The sequence below is a fragment of the Microchirus variegatus genome, assembly GCF_963457635.1.
Source record: "Microchirus variegatus genome assembly, chromosome: 18".
Classification (NCBI taxonomy): Eukaryota; Metazoa; Chordata; class Actinopteri; order Pleuronectiformes; family Soleidae; genus Microchirus; species Microchirus variegatus.
Window position 1 is genome coordinate 24,217,973 of NC_139819.1, and position 10,484 is coordinate 24,228,456.

General features: G+C 38.2%; 1 protein-coding gene across 2 annotated transcripts in view; it reads right to left on the reverse strand.

Annotated features, from left to right (window-relative positions):
* Positions 1 to 10,411: 10,411 nt before the first annotated feature.
* Positions 10,412 to 10,484, reverse strand: part of LOC310939725 (uncharacterized protein) — a 13,327-nt gene continuing 13,254 nt past the window's right edge. For both annotated transcript variants that reach the window (XM_083904546.1, XM_083904547.1), the window contains exon 15: positions 10,412 to 10,484. This exon is cut by the window's right edge and continues 2,024 nt beyond it. The gene's annotated coding sequence lies outside the window, so the exon portion shown is untranslated.

Sequence of the window (10,484 nt, forward strand, 5' to 3'; positions counted from 1 at the left end):
TCGTTTTTGTCAAATTTTGGACAAAACTTTTTTTCTCCAAAAATGGTCACATTATGGAGACATAGTATAGTATGATGTACTACATAGTATAGTATGACGTTTTTGTCAAGTTTTGGACCAAAAAAACGTTTTTCAAAAAAATTGTCAGATTTTGGACGACATAGTTTAGTATGTCGTTTTTGTCAAATTTTGGACAAATCTTTTTTTCTCCAAAAATGGTCACATTATGGAGACATAGTATAGTATGATGTACTACATAGTATAGTATGACGTTTTTGTCAAGTTTTGGACCAAAAAAACGTTTTTCAAAAAAATTGTCAGATTTTGGACGACATAGTATAGTATGTCGTTTTTGTCAAATTTTGGACAAAACTTTTTTTCTCCAAAAATGGTCACGTTTAGGAGACATAGTATAGTATGATGTACTACATAGTATAGTATGACGTTTTTGTCAAGTTTTGGACCAAAAAAACGTTTTTCAAAAAAATTGTCAGATTTTGGACGACATAGTATAGTATGTCGTTTTTGTCAAATTTTGGACAAAACTTTTTTCTCCAAAAATGGTCACATTTTGGAGACATAGTATAGTATGATGTACTACATAGTATAGTATGACGTTTTTGTCAAGTTTTGGACCAAAAAAACGTTTTTCAAAAAAATTGTCAGATTTTGGACGACATAGTATAGTATGTCGTTTTTGTCAAATTTTGGACCAAATTGTTTTTTCTCCAAAAAAGGTCACATTATGGAGACATAGTATAGTATTACGTACTGCATAGTATAGTATGACGTTTTTGTCAAGTTTTGGACCAAAAAAACGTTTTTCAAAAAAATTGTCAGATTTTGGACGACATAGTATAGTATGTCGTTTTTGTCAAATTTTGGACAAAACTTTTTTTCTCCAAAAATGGTCACATTATGGAGACATAGTATAGTATGATGTACTACATAGTATAGTATGACGTTTTTGTCAAGTTTTGGACCAAAAAAGTTTTTCAAAAAAATTGTCAGATTTTGGACGACATAGTATAGTATGTCGTTTTTGTCAAATTTTGGACAAAACTTTTTTTCTCCAAAAATGGTCACGTTTAGGAGACATAGTATAGTATGATGTACTACATAGTATAGTATGACGTTTTTGTCAAGTTTTGGACCAAAAAAAGTTTTTCAAAAAAATTGTCAGATTTTGGACGACATAGTATAGTATGTCGTTTTTGTCAAATTTTGGACAAAACTTTTTTTCTCCAAAAATGGTCACATTATGGAGACATAGTATAGTATGATGTACTACATAGTATAGTATGTCGTTTTTGTCAAATTTTGGACAAAACTTTTTTTCTCCAAAAATGGTCACATTATGGAGACATAGTATAGTATGATGTACTACATAGTATAGTATGACGTTTTTGTCAAGTTTTGGACCAAAAAAACGTTTTTCAAAAAAATTGTCAGATTTTGGACGACATAGTATAGTATGTCGTTTTTGTCAAATTTTGGACAAAACTTTTTTTCTCCAAAAATGGTCACATTATGGAGACAAAGTATAGTATGATGTACTACATAGTATAGTATGACGTTTTTGTCAAGTTTTGGACCAAAAAAACGTTTTTCAAAAAAATTGTCGGATTTTAGACGACATAGTATAGTATGTCGTTTTTGTCAAATTTTGGACAAAACTTTTTTTCTCCAAAAATGGTCACATTATGGAGACATAGTATAGTATGATGTACTACATAGTATAGTATGTCGTTTTTGTCAAATTTTGGACAAAACTTTTTTTCTCCAAAAATGGTCACATTATGGAGACATAGTATAGTATGATGTACTACATAGTATAGTATGTCGTTTTTGTCCAATTTTGGACAAAACTTTTTTTCTCCAAAAATGGTCACATTATGGAGACATAGTATAGTATGATGTACTACATAGTATAGTATGACGTTTTTGTCAAGTTTTGGACCAAAAAAACGTTTTTCAAAAAAATTGTCAGATTTTGGACGACATAGTATAGTATGTCGTTTTTGTCAAATTTTGGACAAAACTTTTTTTCTCCAAAAATGGTCACGTTTAGGAGACATAGTATAGTATGATGTACTACATAGTATAGTATGACGTTTTTGTCAAGTTTTGGACCAAAAAAACGTTTTTCAAAAAAAAATTGTCAGATTTTGGACGACATAGTATAGTATGTCGTTTTTGTCAAATTTTGGACAAAACTTTTTTTCTCCAAAAATGGTCACGTTTAGGAGACATAGTATAGTATGATGTACTACATAGTTTAGTATGACGTTTTTGTCAAGTTTTGGACCAAAAAAACGTTTTTCAAAAAAATTATCAGATTTTGGACGACATAGTATAGTATGTCGTTTTTGTCAAATTTTGGACAAAACTTTTTTTCTCCAAAAATGGTCACATTATGGAGACATAGTATAGTATGATGTACTACATAGTATAGTATGACGTTTTTGTCAAGTTTTTGACCAAAAAAACGTTTTTCAAAAAAATTGTCAGATTTTGGACGACATAGTGTAGTATGTCGTTTTTGTCAAATTTTGGACAAAACTTTTTTTCTCCAAAAATGGTCACATTATGGAGACATAGTATAGTAATGTACTACATAGTATAGTATGTCGTTTTTGTCAAATTTTGGACAAAACTTTTTTTCTCCAAAAATGGTCACATTATGGAGACATAGTATAGTATGATGTACTACATAGTATAGTATGACGTTTTTGTCAAGTTTTGGACCAAAAAAACGTTTTTCAAAAAAATTGTCAGATTTTGGACGACATAGTATAGTATGTCGTTTTTGTCAAATTTTGGACAAAACTTTTTTTCTCCAAAAATGGTCACGTTTAGGAGACATAGTATAGTATGATGTACTACATAGTATAGTATGACGTTTTTGTCAAGTTTTGGACCAAAAAAACGTTTTTCAAAAAAATTGTCAGATTTTGGACGACATAGTATAGTATGTCGTTTTTGTCAAATTTTGGACAAAACTTTTTTTCTCCAAAAATGGTCACGTTTAGGAGACATAGTATAGTATGATGTACTACATAGTATAGTATGACGTTTTTGTCAAGTTTTGGACCAAAAAAACGTTTTTCAAAAAAATTGTCAGATTTTGGACGACATAGTATAGTATGTCGTTTTTGTCAAATTTTGGACAAAACTTTTTTTCTCCAAAAATGGTCACGTTTAGGAGACATAGTATAGTATGATGTACTACATAGTATAGTATGACGTTTTTGTCAAGTTTTGGACCAAAAAAACGTTTTTCAAAAAAATTGTCAGATTTTGGACGACATAGTATAGTATGTCGTTTTTGTCAAATTTTGGACAAAACTTTTTTTCTTCAAAAATGGTCACATTATGGAGACATAGTATAGTATGATGTACTACATAGTATAGTATGACGTTTTTGTCAAGTTTTGGACCAAAAAAACGTTTTTCAAAAAAATTGTCAGATTTTGGACGACATAGTATAGTATGTCGTTTTTGTCAAATTTTGGACAAAACTTTTTTTCTCCAAAAATGGTCACATTATGGAGACATAGTATAGTATGATGTACTACATAGTATAGTATGACGTTTTTGTCAGTTTTGGACCAAAAAAATGTTTTTCAAAAAAATTTTCACATTTTGGACGATGTTACAGACCCGTCTAGGAGTCGGGCCGTGTAACATAAAAACGAACCTAACAACAAGACAATTGTAAATAAAGTGCGAGTTTATTTACCGCCACACATGAAATAACACAATTTACAAATAATGAAGCGAGTCTTCAGGGTGAACCCAGGCCAAAACAAGAAATAAAACAAACTATCTTCCCCAAAAACACACGCTAACTAAACCCTACGTGAAATAAAGAAAAGGAAACAAAAGGACATTGACTGATCCTGTCTCCCCAGACTAAACAAAAAAACAGGTGAAAATGGTTGAAAATAAAATGGCAGCTCACTCCTACGGCTTCGTGCTATTTACAACTAGTGACGTGTGAATAAAACAGTGCTGTGATGTTAGTCCGGCGAGCAGCTACAGACGGTGACAGAAAAATACAACTTAAACACAAATCAAAGACTAGTGGATTCACAACTGTCCAGTCACTGAAAAACCACACACACACATGTTAGCGAGGGAGCGACTGACCCTCCAGGTGAGTCAGGTTCTGACAGCGCTTTAAATCTAAAGAACTCCCCTCAGCATCCAATCGGCAGCGACCACGACCAGCAACGATCCACCAATCTAGACGAGACACGGGACGGAGGCGGCACCTGCCACAGATCCTCAGAAAAGAAAGAGGTCTCACTCTGTAGCACAACAATGTTGGAATACAATAAATATAAAGGAGAACAAAACTACTGAACTAACACCCAAATACGGTCGCAGCCGTAACAGACGACATAGTTTAATATGACATACTACATAGTATAATATGACGTACTACATAGTATAGTTTTACGTTTCTGTCAAGTTTTGGACCAAAAAAATGTCAGATTGGATGGACGACATAGTATAAATATGTCGTTTTTGTCAAATTTTGGACCAAAAAAATGTCAGATTGGATGGACGACATAGTATAAATATGTCGTTTTTGTCAAATTTTGGACCAAAAAAATGTTAGATTGGATGGACGACATAGTATAAATATGTCGTTTTTGTCAAATTTTGGACCAAAAAACTGTCAGATTGGATGGACGACATAGTATAAATATGTCGTTTTTGTCAAATTTTGGACCAAAAAAATGTCAGATTGGATGGACGACATAGTATAAATATGTCGTTTTTGTCAAATTTTGGACCAAAAAAATGTTAGATTGGATGGACGACATAGTATAAATATGTCGTTTTTGTCAAATTTTGGACCAAAAAACTGTCAGATTGGATGGACGACATAGTATAAATATGTCGTTTTTGTCAAATTTTGGACCAAAAAAATGTCAGATTGGATGGACGACATAGTATAAATATGTCGTTTTTGTCAAATTTTGGACCAAAAAAATGTTAGATTGGATGGACGACATAGTATAAATATGTCGTTTTTGTCAAATTTTGGACCAAAAAACTGTCAGATTGGATGGACGACATAGTATAAATATGTCGTTTTTGTCAAATTTTGGACCAAATTTAATTTATTTTTTTTAATGGTCAGATTTTGGACTGAATAGTGTAGTATGACAATGAGGTCAACGACATAGTATAATATGATGTTTTTGTCAAATTTTGGACCCAAACATTTTTTTTTTTTAATTTTCGGATTTTGGACGACATAGTATAGTATGACGTACTACATAGTATAGTGTGACGTTTTTGTCAAGTTTTGGACCAAAAAAACGTTTTTCAAAAAAATTGTCAGATTTTGGACGACATAGTATAGTATGTCGTTTTTGTCAAATCATGGACCAAATTAGTATTTTTTTTTATATGGTCATATTTTGGACTAAATAGTGTACAATATGACGTTTGTATCAAATTTTATGTTAACAAATGTTAACGTCTCTGAGGACGATAAACACTGAGCTGTTTCCACAGATCACAGTAACTCTGACGACAGAGACACAGTCAATTTATTCTACCTGGAACATGAAGAAGAGCCAGAGGCCATGTTTTATCAGTGAGGAGGAGGAGGAGGAGGAGGAGGAGGAGGAGGAGGAGGAGGAGGAGGAGGAGCTCATAAATTACAGGCTGGAGGAGACGCACAGACCAAGAGGAGGCAGGTAATGAAGTGAGGAGCAGGAGGAGGAGGAGGTGTTTGCTCCATAAGTCTGACCTCAGGGAAACTGAGCTCTAATAACACAACACTCACCTTAACTCACCGCCTCGTTAGCTGCACCTGCAGGAGGCGCTGTGGAGACACACAGCTCTCCACAGCGCCTCCTGCAGGTGTGGAGCTCACTGACCAAGACACATCGTGTCCACAGAGACGTTCACGTCTCATCATGGAGTCAGATTACAACAGATTATACGTGAAAATACAGCAGAGAATTCACACTACACAACCTTCAGAGGACACACACACACTACACAACCTTCAGAGGACACACACACTACACAACCTTCAGAGGACACACACTACACAACCTTCAGAGGACACACACACTACACAACCTTCACAGTTCACACTACACAAACTTCAGAGGACACACACACTACACAACCTTCAGAGGACACACACACTACACAACCTTCAGAGGATACACACACTACACAACCTTCAGAGGACACACACACTACACAACCTTCAGAGGACACACACACACTACACAACCTTCAGAGGACACACACACTACACAACCTTCAGAGGACACACACTACACAACCTTCAGAGGACACACACACTACAAAACCTTCACAGTTCACACTACACAAACTTCAGAGGACACACACTACACAACCTTCAGAGGACACACACACTACACAACCTTCAGAGGACACACACACACTACACAACCTTCAGAGGACACACACTACACAACCTTCAGAGGACACACACACTACACAACCTTCACAGTTCACACTACACAAACTTCAGAGGACACACACTACACAACCTTCAGAGGACACACACACTACACAACCTTCAGAGGACACACACACACTACACAACCTTCAGAGGACACACACACTACACAACCTTCAGAGGACACACACACTACACAACCTTCACAGTTCACACTACACAACCTTCACAGTTCACACTACACAACCTTCAGAGGACACACACACTACACAACCTTCAGAGGACACACACACTACACAACCTTCACAGTTCACACTACACAACCTTCACAGTTCACACTACACAACCTTCAGAGGACACACACACTACACAACCTTCAGAGGACACACACACTACACAACCTTCACAGTTCACACTACACAACCTTCAGAGGACACACACACTACACAACCTTCAGAGGACACACACTACAACCTTCATAGAACACACACTACACAACCTTCACAGTTCACACTACACAACCTTCAGAGGACACACACACTACACAACCTTCAGAGGACACACACTACAACCTTCAGAGAACACACACTACACAACCTTCAGAGGACACACACACTACACAACCTTCACAGTTCACACTACACAACCTTCAGAGGACACACACACTACACAACCTTCAGAGAACACACACTACAACCTTCAGAGGACACACACTACAACCTTCAGAGGACACACACACTACACAACCTTCAGAGGACACACACTACAACCTTCAGAGGACACACACTACACAACCTTCAGAGGACACACACACTACACAACCTTCACAGTTCACACTACACAAACTTCAGAGGACACACACTACACAACCTTCAGAGGATACACACACTACACAACCTTCAGAGGACACACACACTACACAACCTTCAGAGGACACACACACACTACACAACCTTCAGAGGACACACACACTACACAACCTTCAGAGGACACACACACTACACAACCTTCAGAGGACACACACACTACACAACCTTCACAGTTCACACTACACAACCTTCACAGTTCACACTACACAACCTTCAGAGGACACACACACTACACAACCTTCAGAGGACACACACACTACACAACCTTCACAGTTCACACTACACAACCTTCAGAGGACACACACACTACACAACCTTCAGAGGACACACACTACAACCTTCATAGAACACACACTACACAACCTTCACAGTTCACACTACACAACCTTCAGAGGACACACACACTACACAACCTTCAGAGGACACACACTACAACCTTCAGAGAACACACACTACACAACCTTCAGAGGACACACACACTACACAACCTTCACAGTTCACACTACACAACCTTCAGAGGACACACACACTACACAACCTTCAGAGGACACACACTACACAACCTTCAGAGGACACACACACTACACAACCTTCACAGTTCACACTACACAACCTTCAGAGGACACACACACTACACAACCTTCAGAGGACACACACTACAACCTTCATAGAACACACACTACACAACCTTCACAGTTCACACTACACAACCTTCAGAGGACACACACACTACACAACCTTCAGAGGACACACACTACAACCTTCAGAGAACACACACTACACAACCTTCAGAGGATACACACACTACACAACCTTCAGAGGACACACCCACTACACAACCTTCAGAGGACACACACTACAACCTTCAGAGAACACACACTACACAACCTTCAGAGGACACACACACTACACAACCTTCAGAGAACACACACTACAACCTTCAGAGGACACACACTACAACCTTCAGAGGACACACACTACAACCTTCAGAGGACACACACACTACACAACCTTCAGAGGACACACACTACACAACCTTCAGAGGACACACACACTACACAACCTTCACAGTTCACACTACACAACCTTCAGAGGACACACATACTACACAACCTTCACAGTTCACACTACACAACCTTCAGAGGACACACACACTACACAACCTTCAAAGGACACACACACTACACAACCTTCAGTGGACACACACACTACACAACCTTCACAGTTCACACTACACAACCTTCACAGTTCACACTACACAACCTTCACAGTTCACACTACACAACCTTCACAGTTCACACTACACAACCTTCACAGTTCACACTACACAACCTTCAGAGGACACACACACTACACAACCTTCAGAGGACACACACTACACAACCTTCAGAGGACACACACACTACACAACCTTCACAGTTCACACTACACAACCTTCAGAGGACACACATACTACACAACCTTCACAGTTCACACTACACAACCTTCAGAGGACACACACACTACACAACCTTCAAAGGACACACACACTACACAACCTTCAGAGGACACACACACTACACAACCTTCACAGTTCACACTACACAACCTTCACAGTTCACACTACACAACCTTCACAGTTCACACTACACAACCTTCAGAGGACACACACACTACACAACCTTCAGAGGACACACACTACACAACCTTCAGAGGACACACACACTACACAACCTTCACAGTTCACACTACACAACCTTCAGAGGACACACATACTACACAACCTTCACAGTTCACACTACACAACCTTCAGAGGACACACACACTACACAACCTTCAAAGGACACACACACTACACAACCTTCAGAGGACACACACTACACAACCTTCACAGTTCACACTACACAACCTTCACAGTTCACACTACACAACCTTCAGAGGACACACACACTACACAACCTTCAGAGGACACACAAACAGAAAAGAAGAAAAAGGACGAGAGGATTTTTAAATGAACCTGAACACAGATGTGATGGAGGTCACTGTGGTGATGCTCACGGTAACCACGGCAACAGAGGAGGAGAGGAGGAGGAGAGGAGAGGAGAGGAGAGGAGGAGAGGAGAGGAGAGGAGAGGAGAGGAGAGGAGAGGAGGAGATGAGAGGAGAGAAAGTTTCACATTGATTTTTATTGTCTTGAATTTGAAGTAAATCAATAAGAAAAAACAGAGTGAAGAAAGAAACGAGAGAGAGAGAGAGAGAGAGAGAGAGAGAGAGAGAGAGAGAGAGAGAGGAGTTAAATAATAGAAGATCATTGATCAACAAACACAAACTGTTCTTCTGTTCAATAAACTATCACTGACACAAGAGACCTTTGTCTCTGTGGACTTTGGTGTGGGAGAGTGAGTGACTTTGGTGTGGGAGAGTGAGTGACTGGTGTGGGAGAGTGAGGGACTTTGGTGTGGGAGAGTGAGTGACTTTGGTGTGGGAGAGTGAGTGACTTTGGTGTGAGAGGGAGAGTGAGTGACTTTGGTGTGGGAGAGTGAGTGACTTTGGTGTGAGAGAGTGAGTGATTTTGGTGTGAGAGTGAGTGACTTTGGTGTGTGAGAGTGAAATGGGGGCTGATGGGAAAAAACAGAAAAAAAACTACTTCCATCCTTTATTCATCAATATTTTCATATTGATCAATACTGACACACACACACTCACACAAACACACACACACCAGTCAAAATCCCAACACTGCCGTTGCTACGGCAACCCAACTCCTTTACCATGGCAACAAGGTTTATCGACAACTCTGGAGCAGTACCTGTGTGTGTGTGTGTGTGTGTGTGTGTCTCTATGTTCGAGTGTGTGTGTGTCAGTGTGTGCGTGTGTTTGTGTGTGTGTCTATGTTCGAGTGTGTGTGTGTGTGTGTTGGACATAAAGTGAATAAATGCCACTTCCTTCTCCAGATTTATTGATATTTTCACATTAACATAAAAACATTTAACATAAACGATAAAAACATGAATTCACTTCATTTAACATAAATGATAAAAAGCTTTTAAATTAACGTCAAGAATAAAGACTTTTATTTTGTTAACACATCAACTCCAGTGCATATTTATTTCATCTGAACCTGAATCAAAACAGGGATTATTATTCACTTCTGTTTGTGTGTCAGTGATGAA